The sequence below is a fragment of the Zonotrichia leucophrys genome, chromosome 6, assembly GCF_028769735.1.
Source record: "Zonotrichia leucophrys gambelii isolate GWCS_2022_RI chromosome 6, RI_Zleu_2.0, whole genome shotgun sequence".
In the NCBI taxonomy this organism is placed as follows: Eukaryota; Metazoa; Chordata; class Aves; order Passeriformes; family Passerellidae; genus Zonotrichia; species Zonotrichia leucophrys.
In genome coordinates this window covers 14,885,452-14,908,844 of record NC_088176.1, presented here as the reverse complement: position 1 = coordinate 14,908,844, position 23,393 = coordinate 14,885,452, and the positions used below count along the sequence as shown (strand labels likewise).

Here is a 23,393-nt window from a genome sequence, read left to right as displayed (position 1 = left end):
CGTGCTGGAAACAGTCATTATGACATCTCTTTAATAAGGTATTCCTACTGTGTAAACATAATTGTATTACCAACTACTGCCTCTATTTTAAATTCAGACTTTGCATGTCTTCATTTCAAATCCTCTGTGCTTTCCTCAACTCATGGAATAAATTCCTTTTCTTGTAATACTTTTGAGTTCAGAGGATCATAAATTCAGGCTTCTGTGGATTTAACAGATTTATTAAACTTTATAGTAACTGGAATAATTAGACTTAGCTAATAATTCTTTAACTAGAGGGAAGAAATTAATCCTGGAAAGATCTTCGTGGTATGTAAAACACCTAATTAATAATTGAAAGTAATCTCACATTTAAAGCCAGTGAGAACAATCAATCAGCCACTAACCCACCTCACCAAAGACTTGGGAGAGCCTCCATCACTGGATGTTTTGTAGATGTGGTGGGACAGGTTGGAAATAATCTCATCTCTGCTCCCTTTCCTATGAAAGGCTGGACCAAATGACCTTTCAAAGTAATTTCTTGCATAGACTGTTCTGTCATTCTGCATTTCAGACAACAAACATCTGTGGATTCTATGAACTTGTATTAAGGTTAAAAAAATATGATAATCAATATTGAACTAGTTAATGGATTAAAATTTCAAGCACCTTTTGACTTTTTTAATAATATGATTCACTACAGTTTCTATTTCTCAAAGTCCTATTTCAAGAAATTTCAATCTTCAAACATGGCAGTAAGGATTATAATCCAAATATTATATTTCCAAGTATTTAAAAGAATCTCTTTGCAACATAAAGGATGTGATCTTACAAGTTTACATGTTTCCTTCCTAGAGGCTGCACAGAATGTAAGAAAACCTTCAAAGAAAATTTGATCTATAAACAGCAGAAGTAATGAAACCCTCCTAAGAATTTTTATCCTTCACTCCCCTAAAAAGCTTTACTCACCTCAAGAACTTCACTCTTATTCCAAAGAACAAGGTATCTTGTACCTGCTTTTCATTCAGTGTGACATTATTTTGAATAAATCTCCAGCATGTGAGTGACACAAATCTCATAGGAATTGAAGTATATTTCAAATTTGCTTGAAAATAGCTATAATTTCAGAAGTTTTTATGGGTGCAATGACCAGATGAAGAGAAGCAGGGACAGCATTGCCACATAAGCCCTGTCTCCTCAAGAAGGCAGCAAAAACAAAACACACATCAAAAAAACCACCACAGCCACCACAAAACAAAACAAACCAAAACAGATCTCAAACCCTCCTCTATTGCCCTGAACAGATCTCAATTTGTAAGGTGTCTCCATTGTTTCTCTTGCTCTCCCAATGTCCTATATTAATTTATTGTAGGCTAAACATTGCTCATTGCTTTTTTTCTTTCCTTTTCACCAGGTCTAAATGCACTGGAAAAGATTGCCGGTTAGGGTACAGGTGCTGGTGCAAGGAAAGATTAAACAGAGAGCAGCAGCAGCAGCAGGGTGTCTCAGGACAGCTGTACCTGAGACAGAACTGGAGTTTCTGCTTCTACATCAGCACAGAACTGTTCACTCTGCACGCTCCTTTAGCATGGCCTTGGAGAGAACAATGGAAAATGTCAAGAGGGCAGATTTATGGTGGGACTGTGATTATGTCTGTAAGCTGTAACCAAATAAAAGCTCCTAGGGGTAAAGATAACACACTGAGCACTGCAGAATAAACCTCAGATTCACTCTCTGCTGGTGGGTTTTGTCCCTTCATGTATGACAATTACCCACTCTGAAGATGTCCTGCGGAATTTACCTACAGGAGATTTCTCCAAACCTTGTCTTGGCAGCGCTTTCTGCTCTGCTTGCGCGTCAGCTGACATCTTCATTCAAATGCTCAAATTACATCAAGCTGCCAGGTTCTGCCAAGAGTTCCTCTAAGTTATGTTGTCATGTTTTTATTTAAAATTTCTCATTGACTCTTGGAAGGATGTTTTTATCTGCTGTGAAGCCCACAGTAAGGAGATCCATGCTAACCCCTAGAATAACAGGCCTGAAAGAAAAGACTTGTCCAGAAGAACTAAGCTGCCCTTCAGAGTCTGATATTCACCCAAACACCCTCGGGGGCTTTTCTAACAAGACAGCCACCTTGTCTTTTCTGAGCTTTGGGGCTTCAGAGATAGACTTGATGAGGAATGACAGCTCTTAGTCATGGCAGATTCTGGAACTAACAAACTTCTTTTAGGTGACAGACAGAAAACTTGCTGCACTGAGTCCATGATTTTGTTGTACTGTGTATAAGACAGTTTTTCAAATGTATTTGCCTTCTAAATACCTGTGCAATTTTTTCCTTCAATCATTTATTCATATTGAAAGCAGTTTTAGAACAATAGAAGCATGAGGGTTGCATTGTCAGGATTAATTTAACCACTATTAACCAGAAGAAACAAAAATGCTTAAATCTGTTTTCACTGAAATTCACAGCAAAATGCATGAATTTTAACAAGAACACACCTGTGGTCCTAAAATTTTTAATACTTCAGGTTTGAATTTTTAATATATTTCCTTCAGTAGCACCCTGCAAGTTCAAGCATTTATTAAGTTTGGGCCATTATCCATTTGAAGACTTTATTACTAGCAGCTTAGTCTTACAGGTATTGGACCACATATTTAGATGTTTAGATGGCTTTTTCTAGTGATATTCGCATGTAATATCCACCCATGGTAGCTCTATCAGTTAATTTTCTTTCCTCCCTGCAAGATCAAAAGGACATTTGTTCATTACATCTTTGATTTTCTTTGTTCCAAATAATTTTGGCCTTCCATTTTTAGGACAAATTAGAAGTGAGCTGTGATTTCCATGATGCACAGATAAGAAACTACGCTCATATTTCAGTCACAAACTGAAATGAAGAATACAGAATTAAATGCTAACCAACTAAGATCATTCAGTCATTGTCTTTACAACACTGTCAGAGAATGGAAGCATGGGGACTTGTCTAGAGCATTTTATACACATTATCCCAAACAGCATTTGATAAATAGTATAAACATTGAATAGTCACATCACAAAACCTAAAAGATAGTCATGACATCTCATCTATCAATAAAGAACAGATATAATCACAGACCAGTTTGGGTTGGAAATGACCCAAAGGTTGTGTAGTTCCAACCCCCTGCCATGGGCAGGGACCCCTTCCCCTGAACCAGTCTGGCCCTGAGCACTCCCAGGGATGGAACAGCCACAGCTTCTCTGGGAAACCTGCAACAGCATCTCACCAAGCTCACAGTAAAGAACTTCCTAATATCTGATCTAAACCTACTCTCTTTGAAGCTACTCCCCCTTCTCTCATCACTACACACCCTTGCCAAAGGTCCCTCTCCAGCTCTCTTTGGGCTGCCTGCAGGCCGTGCAAAACCCGGTGCTGGTGTTCTCCAGGGCGAGCAGCCCCAGCTCTCTCAGCCATCACAGGAAAGCTGCTCCAGCCCCAGATCACCAGTTAAGAAGCCTGTTATTGTTGTTGTCCAATGCACCTTCCAGTTTCCTTAATTTATTTTTCAAAGCTTTCAGGTTTTTTCTCTAATTAAGGCTAACAGTGTGTATCAGAGAGAGAGAGAGCATGAGCAAGCACAAAGACAGGGAGAAAGCAAACGTGCACACAAAAACTGCTGAAAGTCATTTCCCACAGGCTTGAGCCCTAATGATGGAAACAATAAAAAACTGTAGCTATTTTAAAAATATCTACTGGGGTTCTGTTTTAACAATAATTCAACACATTTGCCAATATGTTTCCATCACTGGAAAATTCAAGTATTTCCAAGTACAGGAGCAAAGGAACAAAGGAATGATAATACAGCTTGCATAAACACAAAGAGAAAGGCTTTCTTTCCAGACTGCAAGACAATTTTTCTTCTTCACCTTCTTTTAGGACAAAAAACTCTGAGAAAGTGGTCTGAGTACTAAAGAGGGTGTTTGCATAGCTTCCTTTTTAAGGAAGAGGAAGGACCTATAATAGTAGATAAGAGATTCAGATTGAATGCTGAGTACTTTGTAGAACTACTTTGTTTTGATTTAATTGTTTTAATGATAAAATATCTGAAAGTCAAAATAAAAATCTGTTAATGCATTATCCCTTAGCAACTTGAGGCTTGTTGTAGGTTTGTTTTCTTGAGGCTGACATTCTTACCTGATGAAAATGCACATAGTCCCACTGAGCTGGCTGTAACCTGATGAAGTTTTGTGAGCTATTGCCTAGAACCAACAGAAAACATGCAGCATTTATAACTGACAGCAATTTTTTTTCTCTCTGATGTAGAGCGTTATTATAACCTGAGGTATAATTAGTTGCAAAAAAGGACTAGGGAAAAGGCAAACTTTATAAATCCATTTCTGGTCCTACTGTCATAGGCAGAACATGATATTACAAATTAAAAGCAGATTAAAACAATTAGATAAAATAACTTGGTTCTCTTTGATTCATTAATGCAATCCTGCATTGTGAATCTAGCATGAATGCTCATGCTGTTGCTTTGACAACTGCAGGCAAATGAGAAATAACATAATGCAGGGCTGGACCCTTTCATCAACAGACCTACAGTTTCCTTTTGTTACTGCTGTAGTGGTAGGATCAATTATGGCTTCTCATTTTGTCCTTATCCAGTGTTAGCTCCATCTAAGCCTGGCTTTAGGGATCTCATCCCTAAGCCATGCTTTTGTAGCATCTTTGGCACCTGGTCTGGCTTCCTATCTGCCCTCTTTTTGCATTAAGAAGCCATTGCTGACTGTGTGGGGTTGGCAATAGTCTGGTAGCAGGAAGCTTGCTGGGGTACAGGTGTTGGTGTGAGGAAAGAGTTAAACACAGAGCACCACCAGCAGCAGGAAACAGAACTGGAGTTTCTGCTTCTACATCAGCACAGAACTGTTCACTCTGCACGCTCCTTTAGCATGGCTTGGAGAGAACAATGGAAAATGTCAAGAGGACAGATTTATGGTGGGACTGTGATTATGTCTGTAAGCTGTAACCAAAAAAAAGCTCTTAGGAGTAGAGATAGCACACTGAGCACTTCTGACTAAATCTCAGATTCACTCTCTGCTGGTGAATCTTGTCCCTTCATGTATCACAGAGGCTGGACTAGATGATCCTCAAAGATATTTTCCAACCAGTATTTCTATGATTCTCTGAATGCTTTTTTCAATAGCTGTTGATTTCTAAAACAATATTGAAAGTTATATTAATAACCGTGCATATAAAATTTAGCATTTAGTGTGATTCACTCATCAGAACACAGTCAATATTAATTTTGGAATACACAGAACACTGCTCCCATTCAGTAGTCAATGGTCATTATCTCAGAAACAAAGCTATTTTCGCAAAAACTTAGGTACTCCTATTGAACTGCCATTATTTAAATATTTTCTTTGAAGAACTAGTACTGTTCTTAATATCTTAAGAAAGACAACGATTTCAGGTCCTAAATTATCAGTTGCTCTCATCTGATAATACACATAGATGCATTAATTAGACAGGTGAACAAAACATTTCATCATGTCCACATCATGTGAAAGCAATCAGACAAAATCACTTTTAATTGCCACAAAGGGTTCAATTCCCAATTCCTTTAAATTTCATCACAATAATTTACAACTATTCAGAAGGTATGCAATCTGTTACCAAACTGGTTTGGTTTCATTTAACACCTGATTTCGCTCTGCATATGTGCAAATTAATAGCCGAGGTGCAAAGCAGTGGAGAATTAGGATTCAAGGCAGAAAACTTTGGTGATTAGAATTTCATAATGCACTTACAGAATGGAAGGTCGTCTGAGACAACTTCTAGAGTACGACTAAGTATGCATAAAGTTATTTGAAACTCTCAGTTCTGTACCCTGGCAAGAGAACAGAGGTTTGGGTTAGCCCGAGGATGGAAACAGACAGGAATTATTCACAGATGAGCATCCAGGAATAGCTGCTCCCAGCTGTCTCCGGCTCTGTACTGCTGGGGTGTCCCAGGCAAGCCAGGCAAAGTATAACAGAATTTATAAACCCACATTTCCTTGTGGAATTTGACTCAAGATCTAAAGAAATTAAATAGTCACAGGCAAAACAGCCTTAACAATCAGGGAGTTTATTTTAACTCAAGTTATTACCAGTTAACACAAACTTACAATGACTGATTCAAATACTGGGTGTAAGAGCCTGAGACAAGAGAGGTGGGGCTCCAGGCAGCTCTTCCAAATGCTGTTTATTGTACAGGAGATGTTACAGCAGTCTCGGGTCCTGGGTGACAGAGCCACTCCTGCAGCAGTGGCTGCAGCTTTTAGGCAAGCCTGAAGCCACTTTAGTTCTGGTTACAATACATTATAGATTTTTCTTTGCTGAGCATCTTAATACATAACAACCAATCAGCATCATATACAATACCTTAACTACTCCCTACAGGCTATCATAACTACAATCATTACCATATTATGGTCATTACTATCCAATCACATGAGTTAGTATGTCACAGTTTAAGCTTAAAGTTGTTTTTCAGTTTTCTTGCAGTGGAAAATTCTTAGACCTCTTTTCTACTTGCCACATCAGCATGTTTGTTTGCCTATGGTATCTTTCTGCTTCTCCTAAGACTTATTTCTGCTTGGTAAAAACATCTTTTTTATTTGTGGTCAATATATCCTTTGCTCTAGTCATAAAACCCCCTTTCAACTCGATTTAATCTTTTCTTTCTTAGTTGTCCACTAACAACTGGCTCAGCAATTGTCAATTTAGACATCTTTTGTTCTTCTATATCAAAACTTGCTTCCAATTCTGTCCTGTTCTCAGGTTGTACATTCAGAGAGCTTTCTGCCGAGCATACATATCTGTGAAACTTTCTTGTTAAACTTTCATCTTTTCCAACAATTGGGAAAAAGGAAATATAAGTAATTAAACAAACACTTATGGAAATAATCTTTCCTCCCCCTTGCTCAGGCCAAACTCATACCTTCCCCCACCTGAATGTTTCAGTTTCCTTTATTTCCCCCGTGACTTATGTTCTGCTCATCCTAATTTCCTAGTGACGTGACAGACAATGCAAAAGTTTGGCATCGAGAATGTAAAGGTTTCTTTCTGCAATCTGGGCCAGGAAAATGAATTACACCAAAAACAAATGAAGATAACAGCAAAAAGATTTGAGAAGCAGGAACAGCCAGTCATCAATATTTGTGGGGAGTAAGGGAGCTTTCTCTTGAGAAGACTAAATTGGCACAAGGCTTCTCAATATTTTTGGCCTTACTTAAAGTACTGAAAAAAATTACAAAGTCTCTGGGAAAAAGAGTTGTCATGCAAATTTGCTGCAAGAACAGTACAGCCCCAGCAGGCAGATTCCAAGGTAACAGGGTGATAAAGGACTTGACAGCAACTTTAAAGCTGGAAGGAAGAGCCTGCAAGAATGCTGAAGCAGAGCTGAGAGGCTGACCTTCAGTTAGATAGATTTAAAGGCATTTCAACCTCAGAAAAAAAGTGAAGGTCTTTCCATAAAGGGAAAGAACATTTTACATAGTCTAGAAGGCAGCTGTTTCTGTTTCTTCTGTAAAGAAACAGAACAGATAACAAATAGCTGGTGTGTGTAATCATCAGGTCAGGAAAGAGCTAAACAGATGCAAAATTAATTTTCAGGAGTTATTATATGAACTAACAGGAGTTATTATATGAAGCACCTAATTTGGGTGTCTAAACTCAGAAGTTTCAATGCAGAAACAGAGAAGTTTCCAGGACTGTAACAACTAAGCATTAATTTCCTCTGTGCTCCCCTACCTTTGTCCCTATCTCTAGTTCAAAAGGCATCCACACAACATCAATTTGTTCTTTCCCACTAACAAAATGAAACTGACACCTAGTGGCAACACCCTGACAGAAAGGACCTCCAAGATTTTTGGTGTTGATTTCTTTGTTGCCAGGATTTCACTCATTCATGGCACAATAACCTGTAAACTGTCAGTTGTTTACACATCAGGAGAGTCGTCTGACATGGAAGAATGCGAGATTATCCTGATATATCCATGCTAAATCAGGTGCCAAATGCAATAGTGATTAATTACTGCGTTGTTCTGCCTCGAGCAACTTACCTTGCTTTGTCAGCAAAGCAACCAAACTGAGAACACTCATCTTCTAAAACTCTTCTGCTTCTGAGATCTGAGCCACTCGTGCAGAGTTGATGGCAAAAATATTAATGAAAATATGCCATTACCTAATCTCTTCAACAGCTTCTTTGGAAATAATACACACCCAGACTAATAATTTCCACATAAGAGGCAATGCAAACTGGATTAATCTTACTAATTATTGTGTGCAGTATAAGTTCTATGCCAGTGGAGAATTCAACAATTGAATAAATAATACTGAACTCTTTATATCTTTGCTGCAGGAAAGCAACAGGTAGTGCAATGTGTAACTCAAATTAGAGAAGAAATGAAATAGTCCATTAGTCCTTAAGTAAAACTCTCAAAAATTTATAGCAAAGGTCATGGTGAAAAGCAAAATAATATAAGACTCTATGGCGACAGATGTATGGCAAGTTTATATTATTTTAAGTTTGTAATATTTAAATGTGAACAAAATTATCCTTTCCTCAAAGTAAACTGCAATGTCAAAACAAAACATAATTGTAGTTCAGGTTCTGGGGCTCAGACATCCAGCTTCTTGTGTAAAAAGAGTTTCATTTATGCATTTTAAATCTCAAAAGCAAATAATCCTCTCTCTCTCTTGTCTGTTTTTTATTCTCACTTATCTCTTGCTGCTTAATTTATAGGGACCTCGAGATAATTAAAACAATGAAAAAATAGAACAGATTTCAGTTAAGTTCAGCATAATAATGGCAAAAGGAGTAGCAAAAACCCCATTAGAAGAAAACAAACAAAAAAAATCTGCCAGGAGTTAGCTGAGCTGGCAGATCTTCCTGGGCTCTCACAGCTTTAATTTTAACACTGAAAGTCTAATCAAGTTGCAATTTGAAACTGAAATGTTACTTTCTGCTGCTAGATTCAGTGCTGGTAATTACACACTGGGTTTTGTAGGGGGAAGGGAGAAATATCTGTAGATCCTCCTTATCTGGACTTGGCAGAATGCCTTGCCGCTTATAGAAGTCCACTCAACAACTGCTTATTGTGCTGCACTCTCAGTTTTGTTAACTTTTCTGAGAGCAGTTCCTTGGCTGAATTCAGCTTTTCTCAAGAAGCTCAGCTGGGATCTGTGAATGTACGTAAAGCAGAGATCTAACAACACAAGCATTTCTTAAAGATTAGCCTAATGTTCCAAAGATCCTACAATAAGCAGAAAACCTTTGCATACTATAACATTAATGTAAAACATGTTTTGGAGCAAAATCCAATTAAACTCTTTTCTAAGTAATAAATATTACAGTATTTGAATTGGACAGTTACTCAAATGGACCAAATAAACTGATTTTTCTATGTGTCAGGAAGCATATGTTCTTTGACTTTAATGTCCATAACGATTTTTAAATATGGACACTAAATACAAAAGACCTATCTGGTTTGATTACAAAATTCTCAGAATGAGAACAACTAAACTGATAAATGTAATTATAAACAGTAAATTTATTGAAAAGGAGAGAAACAGTAAAACAATCTGAAAATTAGTTTAATGCCAGCATAACCTTCCAGCAGAACTAGCTGGTGTATATATATCTGACTTCTTCTAAGGGGGTGTGGGGGAGAAGGAAAAAAAAAACTCTTTCTCAGCTTTGTATGTTGTTAATAGAAAACCCAGGGGAAAGCCCAGAATTTCTGCTGACTCCAGGTTTGCTCGGGACTGAATCTCAGTAGCCCTGTCCTGCCTGGCTCCTCTGCAGCTCTCCCTTATCTGCCCGTGGTGCAGCCACCAGAGGCAGCAGAACTGAAATTCCAGGGCTGATCCCCTCCCTGTGCTCGGGCTGGCTGGTTCCTCTCCAGCTGCTCTGCTGGAAGAATGCACAATTCAGATACAAGCAAGAGAGGCCAAAGCTGACTCTTTATCTTCAAAGCTATTCAAGTACATATGGAAAGGATAGCAGCAACATTTCATCTCTCTCACACACAGATACTGTGCATAGAACCTGGGAAGAAAGGGTGCTCTGTCAGTGTTGAATCATTGTGAGTAATACAAAAATTGAGATGCTGTGTGTGACTGAGCACACAGAGGATCTGCTCTATGGGAGACTAGAAATGAAGCATTTGTTTTATCAATTCTCCAGCCTGCAGTCCACACAATTAAAAATCCATTACAAATCAGGTTGTTGGTTTAGATTCAGTGTCTTCTTGGCTGCCTGAGAACAGCCAAAATAATTTCAAAATCCTATAAATTGACACAATTTTAGATGTTTTGATTTGCATATCTCCCAGTAAGATTCTGGAACTCCATCTGCCTCCTGCTTACAATTCATATGCACTTGTTCATTTCCTGCCTTTTAGGCTCTGTGTTAATACCTCAGAAGCAGCCACTTTGGGCATTGGGTCCTGGATGTTTTTGTTTTTGTGTCTTTTTAAACACCAACAAAACTGAACAGTTTGAAGACTATATTAGGACCCCTAAAGTTCTAGAAAGCATTGAAAATGGCCTTTTGTTTTATCTTATGCCCTTTTAACAGGATATGACCAATTATCATATTTTATGTCTGGCCTGGGTTTGGACACAGAACTATAGCAAGGACCTATATCTAGAGTTGATATTAAGAAATTTAATTCAAAATAAAACCTTGAGATTCTTTACATGGTTTCATTTCACTTGGCTATTACTGCCATCTAGTGATACTATTTACAATAGCGAAATCTTCCCATATAGAAATTATATTTAATCCAAAGTATTTGGAAATGTGCAGGATATATTCTAAAAATCTATGCTTCATTTATTTACTAATGTTATGCCCCATGCTGGCATGCAATTTTATACATATTCAGTTTTGAAGGTTGATGTTTTTTCTGTCTTCCCTATAAGAATGCACTTGAAGACTTGCCCAAGAGGACTTTTCAGAACCACGGTAGTTTATAACGTATTCAACTTTTCTTTGAGCAAATTTCCCTTGAAATGGCCATGATCTTTATTACTGCATTGTTTGTTAATAAATTATTCATAACTATTTATATGTATATAAGTTATGAAAATCATTTGGGTCAAGTAAAGAGAGCTAACCTCTTCCCCTTTTCAAACACCAGAACGTGTCCCATCTTGTTTGAACAGTAATCACTTCCCAAATCTCCTACCTATCTAACTGGATTCCTTGGACATTACCAGAAGCTGAAGATCAAATGTAAATAGAACACACAGTCTTAATCGTGAAGGTAAATTGCCTATTTTAAACACTTATTATTTGTCTGTGATTTGAGGTCTTTAAATCAGGGTTGATCTTTCTAAAGAATTCATTGGAGCTCACATTGGCAGATGAGGTTTATGAGCATCAAGCTTTACTTCCTAAGTAGCAAATTACCTAGTGATTTTCTACAGCTATGTGCACTTAATTTATTTTTTTTTTAGTTAGATTATCTAATCTGAGTGATCAGACAATTCATAGTGCTGCTGATCTCAAATCAAGTTACACATAGAACAAAAAGATACTAACCTGTCACAATAGGATTACCTTTGTGCTAAATTTTATTTTGTTCAGAGTGTTAAGTCTAAAATCAGAATTAAACATACATGTTTGTTTCAACACAGAGAACTGAAAATGCAGGAAGACGTGTTTGGTGCTTGGAAGCATTAAAAGAGTACAAAATCTGACACTTGGCACTATCACATCAATCATGCTCAAATTTGGTTTTGGTTGTTAATTGAACTGCAGGTGAAAAGTTGTCCCACACAATTCTACCCTAGGATAGCTCAGACTTTCTCCAAGCTCATTAGAGGTGTCTGGACCACAGACCAAGCACTGGGGGTTTAGGCACAGTGACCTCTATTTGCTTTTTCTTCACAGGTTGATGTTTCTCCAAGTACTTGCACAGGCCTCTAGGGAATGTTTTAATACTCATTTAAATATCTTTCCTTGGTATCTTCCCTGGCTTTGCTATTCTAAAGAAAGTTGACATTCTTTAAATTAAGTAATCCTTGAATCCTTTATTCTAGCAGAAAATTGTATTTAAAACACTTTGACTATATTCTCAGAATGAGCTAGTGAATATTCTCTTTTAATATTTCCAAATACCAAATGTCTTGCTGCATTTTTCAATTCTCTGTGTGGAAACAAATATGTATGTCTAATTCTGATTTTAGACTTAACTCTCTGTACAAAATAAAACTGATAATTTAGCACAAAGGTAATCCTATTGACACACGTAGCAGCAACCTCAGTTCTAGATTACTTAATTAAAATAATCTCCAAAATCCCAGAAAGCTTAATTCCTACATTTTCAGCTCTTTGATACCTGGATAAATCTCATTGTAATACAAACAAGCAAATGCACCTCTGATAATTAACTGTGCAAATTGGAATGAAAATGGAACACAGTGTATTTTGTACAGTGCATTTTCATTCTTCCTGGAATCTCTTCAGATTTAGATACTATTAATAAATATACACTCTACCATATTACAGTAAGATATTCAAAATACATATTTCTAACCACTTGAGTAAACTGAAAGAAAGTGCTTCTTCTGAAAGCAGAGGAGTCTTAGCATTATTAATTAAATACACAGATTATACTCTTTAGAAAATTTATAACTTCTTGCATTCATGGGTCATTGTGAAATTGACCAAACTGATGGACTACTAACAATTCTAATTTGCACTATTTTATGAGTCACAACATGACTTGTGCAAGACACGACTTCAAGTGATGGAAAAGCGTGCACTGCAAATTATCTTTTAAAGAAGCAATCTGCCAGTGTCAGAAATGCAAGCTGGGATAGAAAGCAGAAACCAAAGCAGCTCATACAGAGAATTCTGTCACTTGTCAGAGACAGTGAAATGGACCAGACCAGGGCCCTTAAATCAGTGTTTTGCAGAACTAGTCCAGGAAATATGGACACTCAGCATTTAACTTCAAAACAAAATAAAGATAATAAATAACAATTCTTTTTTTCTGAAAACAATTGTTGGTCTGTTGCACAAAATAACAGCATGGGATGGTTTGATGTTAGGCCTTGAATTGAATCTACAAATTCATCATGACCAAAAGGGGGAGATCTTCCTCCTTCCTCCTCCTTCGGACACAAAACTGCTCTTTCTCCATTCCCACTCTGACTCTCCCACACATCGTGCCCTGAATTGAGTTAATTCAAGTCTTTGAAAGAAAAGAAAACGAGCCTAACAAAGAAAGAAAGTTTGTCTGTGATTTAAACATGTGAAACAATTTGTCCAGTCGAGTTCTGTAGCTGGTGTGAAGGGGAATGTGGGGTCACAAAGCTGAGGAGTAATTTACCCATTCTCACAAGGATGAGCCATTACATTTCATCAGTCCTCAGTGCAGCTTTTTCCTCAAACTGTGCTCCAAATCCTCCATCTCCGTGTCACCTACACAGTGCTGCACACTCCTGTGTCTCAGTTCTGGTGCTTGCCCAACCAGAGTGCTGTCATGAATAAAAAACATTAATATTTTCATTGTCACTGATGTACTTCACTGGGTTACATTGCTTAAAATAGAAAAAAGAAAAAAAACCCAAGCCATGCTGAACCTGACCTAGTAAAGTGAAGAGCTGTTTGATCAAGGCACTTCAAGCAGCCAGGCCAGTCAATCATTCTGGTTTAGCTGGCCACTAAATTGCAGTCTCCCTCCGACTTAGAAAAACCTGTTTTCCTCTCAGTATTCTCACTTTTCATTCCATTTCTTTCTTAATTTATGGACAGAATAACAGAACAGGGCAGCTGGAAGATAGAACTGGGCCATCATTTGGTTGAAGGACAACTAGAAGGTAAATGGGGAATATTAGTCCACCCTACTCCTAACCTTTCCTGCAACTGGGAAATTATCTGCAGCTCACAGCTTGAATTTTCCAATAGTAGACATAATCAGCATGTAGAACTATTTCATTCTAATGATAATTGAAGAAACCTAGGTGGAAAAGATTACCATATTGTGATTAATTGAAAAACCAAGGCTGAGTTAAATGTCAAGTTTAAAAATAGTATAATCTCATTTAACTGAGTCATTATTTGCTGTAATAAAGGCAAATCTATTATAAGTATGTCCCTATAAAAACAATAGGCAAGAAATTATAAAATAACAGCATATGAAATTATAAACTTCAGCAATAACATACCAAATACAATCACAGTTTTTATAACATCTCCTAAAAATGAATTAAACACAATAAATATTTTGCCTTATGACAGCTGGCTATGTATCATCATACATTGAAAAAAAATCACATAAGATATATGGAAAATTTTTTGTTGCTATAAATATGATTTTTTAAAGGAAATATCTACATAGTGATTGCAGAAGGAAAAGGGATTAAATGTTTTGAGCTTGCAACATCAGAGCTGCAGTTTGTTCAGCTACAGGGCTGAGGACATGCAGCAATCAGAGATTGAACCAGGCCAAACACTTCAGCTCTGCAGTGACCATCAGTTCATAACTCACTCTCCTCCAAACCATCACCAGTTCTCATTGTGCAGTGGAAAATGATTTAGCAAACTCAGCTGGGATCATTCTGGTGGAGCAATCTCGAGATGGGCCCTTTTATTCCTCCAGATGTTTCTGCTGTATCTATGAAATGCATCAAGCCCACTCCAACAAGGATCAGCTTCCAGGTGGAACTGATGTAGCCGGGTCTTTCTGCCCAAAGCAAGGTCAGCTTTGAGGTCAGATGAAATTACCTAGAGTTTTATCCCTTTAGTTACTGAAAAGCCTGTCCAAGTTCTATGTGCAGCCTGCTCCAATGTTAATGCTAACCTGTCCTGGAATAGGATGGCTAAACCATTTCCTTTGTACAGCCAGACACTACTGGGCAGCACAAACCACTAAAGTGAGGAATTTTGGTGTAAAGAAGACTTTAAAGTCTGATTTCCAGCAAAAGCAAAAGTGAAAAAAATTAAACAGTTAATGTATGTTCAGCAGAGCAGCCTCCTCCTCTCTTGCAGTGGCCATAAGGGATCCAACAAGAGATTTCCCCTATAAACACACCTTGCAATACTGATTACTTCTCTGCCTATATTCCTAAGAGCAAAATCAAAAGCAGGAGTTTTTTCTTGTTTACTTTTTTTTTTTCCTCTGATCTATTATTTCTTTGTAGAAAGAAATAGTAGAGGTGAACTAAGACATTAAGAAATTCTGGACAGCTGCTAATTCAGCTAATAACCATAAAGGCAGTTTTCTCTTAAAATTCAGGTGGCTGTACACCAAAATGAAACAAGGCTGAAAACAGCAGGTAATTATTTCACTGAGGAAGGTCACCTGGCAAACTGCACCTGAAAAAAATAGAAAATGAACTGGCTGGACCAAAATCTCAGAAGATTACTCACCTGAATAATGAAATCACTACCTTTGTAATTAACCACACACAAACTCTCCTTCTCAACACTGGAAACCAGGTTAAGGCCCAAATTAAAATCTAGACCTAAGCACTCCGAGAATATTCTATCTATATTTAAATAAGCTCCTATCTAAATAACTGTTTAAAAGAGCTATACTTTATCACCTTCCTTAAGAGTCCATTTTTCCCTCTTTGTCAGTAGTTAAAATAAATGAATATTCAGAATTAATACCTTAATAATTTCTGAATTCATAATTTCATTTCTATTCATTTCTAGAAAAATACATTACATAAGACAATGTCAGAAATAGGCATTTAAACTTCTGACTACTGAAGTAAATATAAGTAATAAAAAACTGAAAATATAAGTAATAAAAAGTAAATATAAGTAAATATAAGTAATAAAAAACTGCAATCTTCATGTTTTCAACGAAAAGCAATCTACTGTGAAAAGAAAAAAACAAGTTTTATGCTTAAAAGTTTGAAAGTAAATACTGATAGTGGTTTGCAATTCAGCTTTGCAGCTACCAGAGACAAACAGGGTTTCTCCTGTTTTTGCTGTAACTCAGCGGCAGAGGAGCTGTTTGGGCTTCGGTCTCACAGAGAAATACAAAGTATCTGTCTGGGGAGAAAACACCAGATAATAGAGAATTATCTCATTCCTAAGGAATAGCCTAACAAGAACCAGCAGTGAGAAGTGGGAAAAGAAATGCAAGGAGATTTATCATGCTGGGGAGAGGGACAAGGGATTTCCAAGGAGAATAAGGGTCCCATCTTTTGACATTTCAGTCAAAATGAGGTGATCTTTTGAAAGGCACACTACAGCAAAACAAAATTAGCAGGATCAACAACAGAGGTAACGAGGCAAAAAATAAGAGCCTGTTAAGTGATCACCTCCTATTAAACCTTCCAAAGCTTCTTGCCTCCAGTTCCATGAATCCTTCTCATTTACATTTAGTGTTTTGTTTCAAAACAAATATCATACTTTATATGTTTTAGAACACTTTGTAATGTAATCATAAATAGGGGAGAGGAAACTGTGTTAAGCCAGATTTTAACTGAGGGGACCAAAGCAAAATAATCCCAAGGGGTTTTTCCCTGAGGCTTCACATCTGCCCAGAAAATTCATTCTAACAAGAAGAAACAAATGTATTCCTTACATTTTCTGGCAAGATGAATTTTTCAGCTATAGATTAGAAAATGAAAATGTTAATAATCCAATTTAAATGAGCAATTTTTAGTCAGTAATTCTGGTCATTTTTGTGTGGTCCTGAATTTCACCTGGTTTCAGAGCCTGATTTGATAAGTGATTTGCAATTGCCAGGAGGGAAGGGCATAAAATAAAATAAATAGCTTTTGATATTCTTTATGTGAATATTTTCCATGTAATAAAAAGAAAACTTTTCACCATAAAGAAAAAGTCAGTTATCAAAGTTCTGGTTTATATACAAGCTTCAAATTCTTGTTTCTATTAGTGTATTTTTTAAGACACACACACACATACTAAAAAATGAATGTCATTTTCTGTGAATAAACCATTTTCAAAGTAAATTTGGTGAAAATATACACAAAAATATTTTAAAAGGAAGATATAAAATATTGAAAGGCCTTTAAACCCTGCATAGACTGAAAAATTCCTATATTCAGGAAACCATTTTAATATTTTTTTAATAGTTTCTCTGTCTTACTTTCACTAGCCAAAATAATGTTCAATGTTTTTCTGATATGTTTATGACACCCTTGCATCACCTGACGCACTTCAGAACTTGGCATAAAGAGCTAAGATTTGAAACCACTTTTAAAGAGTGAATGCTTACTGCACAAAAGGAAAATATTTTTCATTTTGCTATTTATCAGTCTCTCTCAAAACAAAGTTGCTGCAGATGGTACGGAGGCTGCCTGGACACAATCTCAGCTAGAGATACTGCTAGACAGGGATTACGTTTGTTCACAATCTGAAACAGTTTTCTTGTTTTCTCTCTTTGATTTAGGAGCTCACAGTTCTGCTACAAAGGCACAGAAGTCTGTTACAATTCATTTATTGATAGAAGAATAGATCATTGTGCAATCCTGCACTGGATGAATCTTTGGGGACAAATGAGCCATTACCCAGCAGTACTTAGAGGAGTCACTCAAAGCAATATTAAAAATTGTCTGTGTGTATAGCTACAGAAGTATCAGGACAAGCTTAAGTTCCAGAGCAGGAAAGACAGTAAAATCAGAGCTGAACAAATCTATTTGGATGCCTGAGGCAAAGTCTTGGCCTCATTAGATCCCCTAGAAATGTTTATGTTCTCCTTCAACAGTGCCACAACCTTTTCCTGATGTCCATCCATTTCCATCTGTCCCTAGTACATAACTTTCTTTCACATGGCCTGTATAAAGTAATCAGTTTAAAAATGTACAAAGCCAGCTTCCTGTCTTGTCAAAAGGGAAAGTTGGCATATTACTCTCTCATTAAGTGAGGAAAATCTTTAATTGGGGATATAACTTTCTATAAATTTTCAGCAAACCAAGACCAAATCTTGAAAGCCTAAATAAAGTAAATTTTTAACCTCATGCCACTGTAGGGGTTGTGCTGATACAAAAGGACAGAGTATATGTCTCAAAGCATCAGGAAAGTTAAAATCTTTATAAAATGCATTTACTCACATGCAGTTATTAAGAAAAATTTCCCTTCTTTAACTTCACATCTCAGTCCTCTCTGTGACAATATGAAGTACCTTCTAGTTTATCTAATATTCCCCTGGTTAAATATAAAATCCAGACATTTTCACTTTGCTTTATGTTTCCTTTTTTTCTCTTTCTACTTGCACACTTTACTATGATTCTTTGCTAGTAAAGGCAGTTTAAATCATAGAACCGCAGAGCAGTTCAAGCTGGAAGGGACCTTGTAAAGCCATCTTGTCCTCATCCCCTGCCATGAGCAGTGACACCTTCATTCAGGGCAGGGTGCTCAGAGCCCCATCCTACCTGACTGTGAATCTCACCGGGGATGGGCCATCTGCCACCTCCCCGAGCAACCCGGGACAGTGCTTTAACGCTTTCATTGTTAAATGCTCATTTCTTGTGTCTGGTCTAAAATGACACCCCTTCAGTTTAAAACCATCACAACAGGTCCTAATGAGAAGTTTGTCCTTATCTTTCTTGTAGGTGCCGCTTCAAGTACTGAAAGACTGTAAGATTTCCCCAGAACTTTCTCTTCTCCAGGGTGAACAATTCCAACTTTCTCACCCTTTCCTCTCAGAAGAGATGTTCCAGAGGGGTGTTGCTCTCACCACGTTTGTGGCCTCCTCTGGGCTCCATCCAACAGATCCCTGCCCTCCCTGTGCTGGGACCAGAGCTGATGCAGCGCTGCAGGTGAGGTTTCACCAGGGCAGAGCAGAATTCCCCCAGAGGGGCAGAATCCCCTCCCTGGCCCTGCTGCCCACACTGCTCTGGATGCAGCATAACCATTATTCCATGATACTGCATGTAAAAATTACTGCACAACCACATTTAAACTAAGATCTGAGAGCATATCATGATTGCACCAAAATTATGCCCTAGAGCATGCTTTTTCTGAAAGAACAGACATTAAAAAAAATAATGTTCTTAAAAAGCAGGCTAGAAAACTGTTTGTCACCACCACCAAGAAGTCTACAGCAAACATGTCCAAGTTAGTATTCCCTAATGACCTAAGCATAATATTAACAAAATCTCACATCCTGAAATATGAATTCTATAACCATAAACAGAATGTGTTTGATAGGTTTGCAGCAGGTTTCAGCTATACACAGGAAAAAAGGTCTTCAAATATATGGAACAGATATGAATTTTATTATACTCCACTTAATTGTTTTATTTCACTGATTATCCAAAACTGAGCCTGAAGCAAGAATTGTCTAAGATTGGGAAGTTGTACTTTTGTCATGTTCAAATTAAATACGTGAATGGAACTTTGCTTTTAGAGGTGAACAATATAATAGTTGAACAAATCTAACAGACTACAGTAAATATGAATAAACTGTGTTTGTACTCAGACATTTTAGAACAAGCACGTCTGCTGTAACATTGCTTCAAAACCACAGTAAATAAAATGTAACTGCCCACAGTCAGTTAAGAACTGTTGACCTCTTCATATCCATAAATCCAACACTGTGTCATACTGTTTTCACAAGAATGCTCTCCAAACAGTTTTCAAGGTTAATTTTTCTGTTACTCCCTCTGGCAGGGTAAGCAGATAATTCTGTCTCCTCACTTTCCCAGCTTCTTTGATATCAGTAACTTGTACCCATGCTAAACGAAGTTTTCATATTTTGCCAAGGCCACTGTTTGAATTTGTCTGTTATATTTCTAACAGTAATATTGATACTTCAAAAGATGTTTGTCTGTTTCTTGTTAGAGAGATTGCTGAGAATGTTTTATACTTTCAGTGACAACATTGTAGGGAAAGCTGCTCTATTGTCTCCATTTCTATTTCAGAGTAATTAAAATTGAAGACGATTTGCTTGAACCTGACCAAAAGTATTTCTTCCTGTGGCTGTATAACAGATGGGGGAAAAGCATAAATCTCTTGGTCACAATGTCAAGCATTAAGATATAAATTAATTCTATAAATGTTAAAGTTTTATTTTTCAGATAATATCCTTCAAAAAGTGTTCCATTCCTTGTATTGTTCACATTAGTACTTCTACTGAAAGAAAACTATTCTTCTAAGTGTAAACATGTAAAATTGTTGAATTTAAGGCCTGTGAAACTTTTGGCTACAGTCAGTTTAGTTGTTTACAAAACCAATAGATTCAGATTTAAATTAAAGAACAAATTCCTAAATACTAAAATATGAACTTCTGTTCAATGAATAGCACAAAAACTTTAAGGCCTGTTGCTGTGAATCAACACAATTTCACCCCACAAACCCTTACTCCTTCACATCAGCTGGGGATCAGTCTACAGGAGATGCAGGAGATACTTTGTACTTGAGGCTAACAGATTGTTCAGAAGTGCTGCTGCCATTTGCTAAACAGCCAGGAAAATACTTGAAGTACTTGAAGTCTTATGAGCCAATACATGTATTTACAGGTAAAAAAAAAAAATCCTCACTTTTTATTAACATGTAAGTATTTTTCCACATCTGAAATGCATTCTTTTTACAAAATTTTATCAATTTTAAATTAGAGACAAAAGCTGGTGTGTGGAAATGGCACACAGCAGTAACACCATTCTGAGACAAGCCACAGAAAAATTCCTGCAATTCTGGCTTTCTATACTTTGGAGGTGTGGTGCTGCAGACAGGCCAGCAAATCTTGCTTTCTTGCTTTTATGAAAATGGGGACTCTATTTCCACTTTTTTTTTTTTTTTTTTTTTTAATTAATTCTCTACTGAAAAGCAACTAGAGACTTGAACTGGCTTATGAGGAGGAACACCAAAAGCCAGAATCAGCACAGAATAAGCAACAGAGGCATGTGGCTGGGACTCAGTGGAAAAGCAAAGAAGTAGCAAAGCTCTATTAAGATTTTCTCTGCTAATGTCAAGAAACAGAACCTTTAGAAAGATTCAGAACTCAATTAAGGAATTAAATTCAGTAACCTACAGTCTCTCTATATCTTCCTCTATATTTCCACAAAGATGAGCAAGAGGTTTATCTTTGAACATGCTGGATTCCCAGAATTACACTGAATGCATCAGCGCTTCAATTAGTGTACTAATGAAGCACAATGAATGAAGACAGCAAGGTCACCTGCAAGCACTGACAAACTGAGAAAAATTTTAAAAGCTGCTCTCTACATGCTCCTTTCTAGTGAAAACCAAAGTGACAGTGGTTCAAATACTTCTATCAATGTTCAACTTTAAACACAACTTTTTTTCCTTAAAGTCACTCTGTCTGCAGGGACTCAAAATACAAATTATTTTAGAGTATGCTACACTGCTGAATTAATTAGAGTGATCCACTCAGGTCATACAGGAATATACAGTTTGGATATCAGAAGCCAGACAAGCAAACCCATTTTGTGGAGCATTCATTATACTCTACCTATCTGGCAGAGATTAAAAGGCTGGGGGCAGCTTATCCCCCCAGCCATAACATTGGTATAAGTTCAAGAATCCTTTCCAGGGAGCTGCGAAACAAGTTGTTTGTCCTGCTGAGGACAGGGAATTGCCAGCTACTCAGCTGCTCAGCTGTTTCCTCACAGGGAGCCTGGGGAAGGCACCTCTGTGCAAAAGCATCTGGCAGCCTCTATCCCACACCCGAGATGGATCGCAATAGATGCATCATGGAGCATCACATTTCAGTTGGAAACAGTGCTTGGAAGGGAGAGAGTGGACAGCACCTGCACACCAGAAATGGTTCAAGTTTAGCCTGCCCTAGTGTGCAAAACCGAACCAATTATTTTTGGTAGCCCAGAGTGATTTGTAGTTTAAGACAACTTGGTGCCACATCAGTGAAAAGTGTAACTCTGCATGTTTGAGTTCTACCAGGAGATCACCCTACAAGCACATAGCTAAACAGTACTTTGAAGGAAAAGAGTAAAAGGCACACTCACAGGGAAGAAAAAATTTGATCCCAAATCAAATATTGGAAAGAATAGGAGCTTTTCCTCCTTTGAAAGAACAGCAAGAGGCAATTGAAGGATAGGAAAATCTTTTTAGGGTAGTTTCAACACACATTTGTGTTGGTTAACATATATCAAATGGAACTTAAATATTATCAACCAAATATTTTCAATCAAATATCTTCATTTAAAAAACAAATAATTCTACTAGTTGTGTTGGAATTCTGCTGCATCTGTACAGTTAAGCAGGGTTTCAGCTTTGATGTGTTAAAATAGTGGCACTTCGTATATCCCTCAGAACAAAAGGAGAAAAACACCCCAAAGAATTTGAGGTTCCAGTGTTTTTGCTGGGTATCTATTGCTGACTTCAGCAGACATTGTATCAGGTCTGAATACGAATGTTTTCCAGTTGATTTTCATAAGCTGCTTCCTGCAGTTTGCAAAAAACAACTGTGTTCACACGACTTAGCCCAGAAAAAACAATTTTGAAGGCCAACTACTGTATCTTGTGTTCCTTTAGCAGTTAAGATATTTGCCAGCTTCATTCTTTCAGACAAAATATTCAAGCTTTCTTTCCAACTGCTTTGAACATTACCATTCCTGATAGTTGCATTGTTTTTGTAATTTATGCCTCAACTATCTGCTCACACTTAATGCATCTTTGCTTTAAGGCAATTTAATTAAAAAATAAAGAAAAGAAAATATAATAATGCATCTTCTTACAAAATCATATCTTGGCATTTGCAAACAAGAATGCTCATTCTCTTCTGCTTACATAATGTTCTATAAATGAATTTTGTGCAAATGGGCATTTTTTGCAAGGATGGCTCTCTGATGGTTTTATGCATTCACTACATTTTCCTGAAATTAATTTGCAGTGGTCATACTTTTAAGCTAAACATCAAAGACTTTGTGCACCAAACAGTGAAGTACTTTATATCCACAAAATAAACTGAACTTGGGCAGAACATTATTATATCAAACTTCCAAAGCATTATATATAAATATATATAGCTGCCACACAGTTCAGATGAACTGCATTCCAGCCTTTTCTCTTTCAAAGCTACAATTCAATTACAAATCATGCAGCTGATGGAAGATTAATCTAGAGCTTTCATTCACATCTCTGTGTTACAGCCCAGTTTTCCCATCTGGCTGCATCTGCTCTGCAGCAATCCTTCATGAAAGGACAGGTTACAAATGTTTTAGAGGAGCACTTTAAAATAGCTTTTAACATTCAAAAGGGGCTGTTCAAACAGAGTGCTCAAAAGTTGCCAGCTAATGCAATTAAGAGTGCTCTTTACTTAGACCACAAGATTTTAAATATCAGTTTTAAATTGCCAAACTCTCTCTCCCCACCAGGGCAGGAATCAGTAAATTAATAACAAGTGCACTGGGATGGTGAGGGTTTGGGGGGTGGCCTGAGTTGTTGGGTTTGTTTTTCTTTTCAAGAAAA

General features: G+C 37.2%; 1 protein-coding gene across 8 annotated transcripts in view; it reads right to left on the bottom strand.

Annotated features, from left to right (window-relative positions):
* Positions 1 to 23,393, bottom strand: part of LOC135449510 (endogenous retrovirus group K member 10 Gag polyprotein-like) — a 46,470-nt gene that overhangs the window by 10,068 nt on the left and 13,009 nt on the right. For 4 of the 8 annotated variants that reach the window (XM_064716600.1, XM_064716603.1, XM_064716602.1 and 1 more), the window contains exons 2-5: positions 13,351 to 13,498; positions 8,068 to 8,134; positions 5,771 to 5,850; positions 4,152 to 4,216 (exon numbers count right to left, since the gene is read on the bottom strand). The gene's annotated coding sequence lies outside the window, so the exon portion shown is untranslated. Of the gene's footprint in view, positions 1 to 4,151; positions 4,217 to 5,770; positions 5,851 to 8,067; positions 8,135 to 13,350; positions 13,499 to 13,608; positions 13,666 to 23,393 lie in introns of those variants that run through there. The other 4 variants (XM_064716605.1, XM_064716601.1, XM_064716606.1 and 1 more) reach the window with 4 other exon arrangements.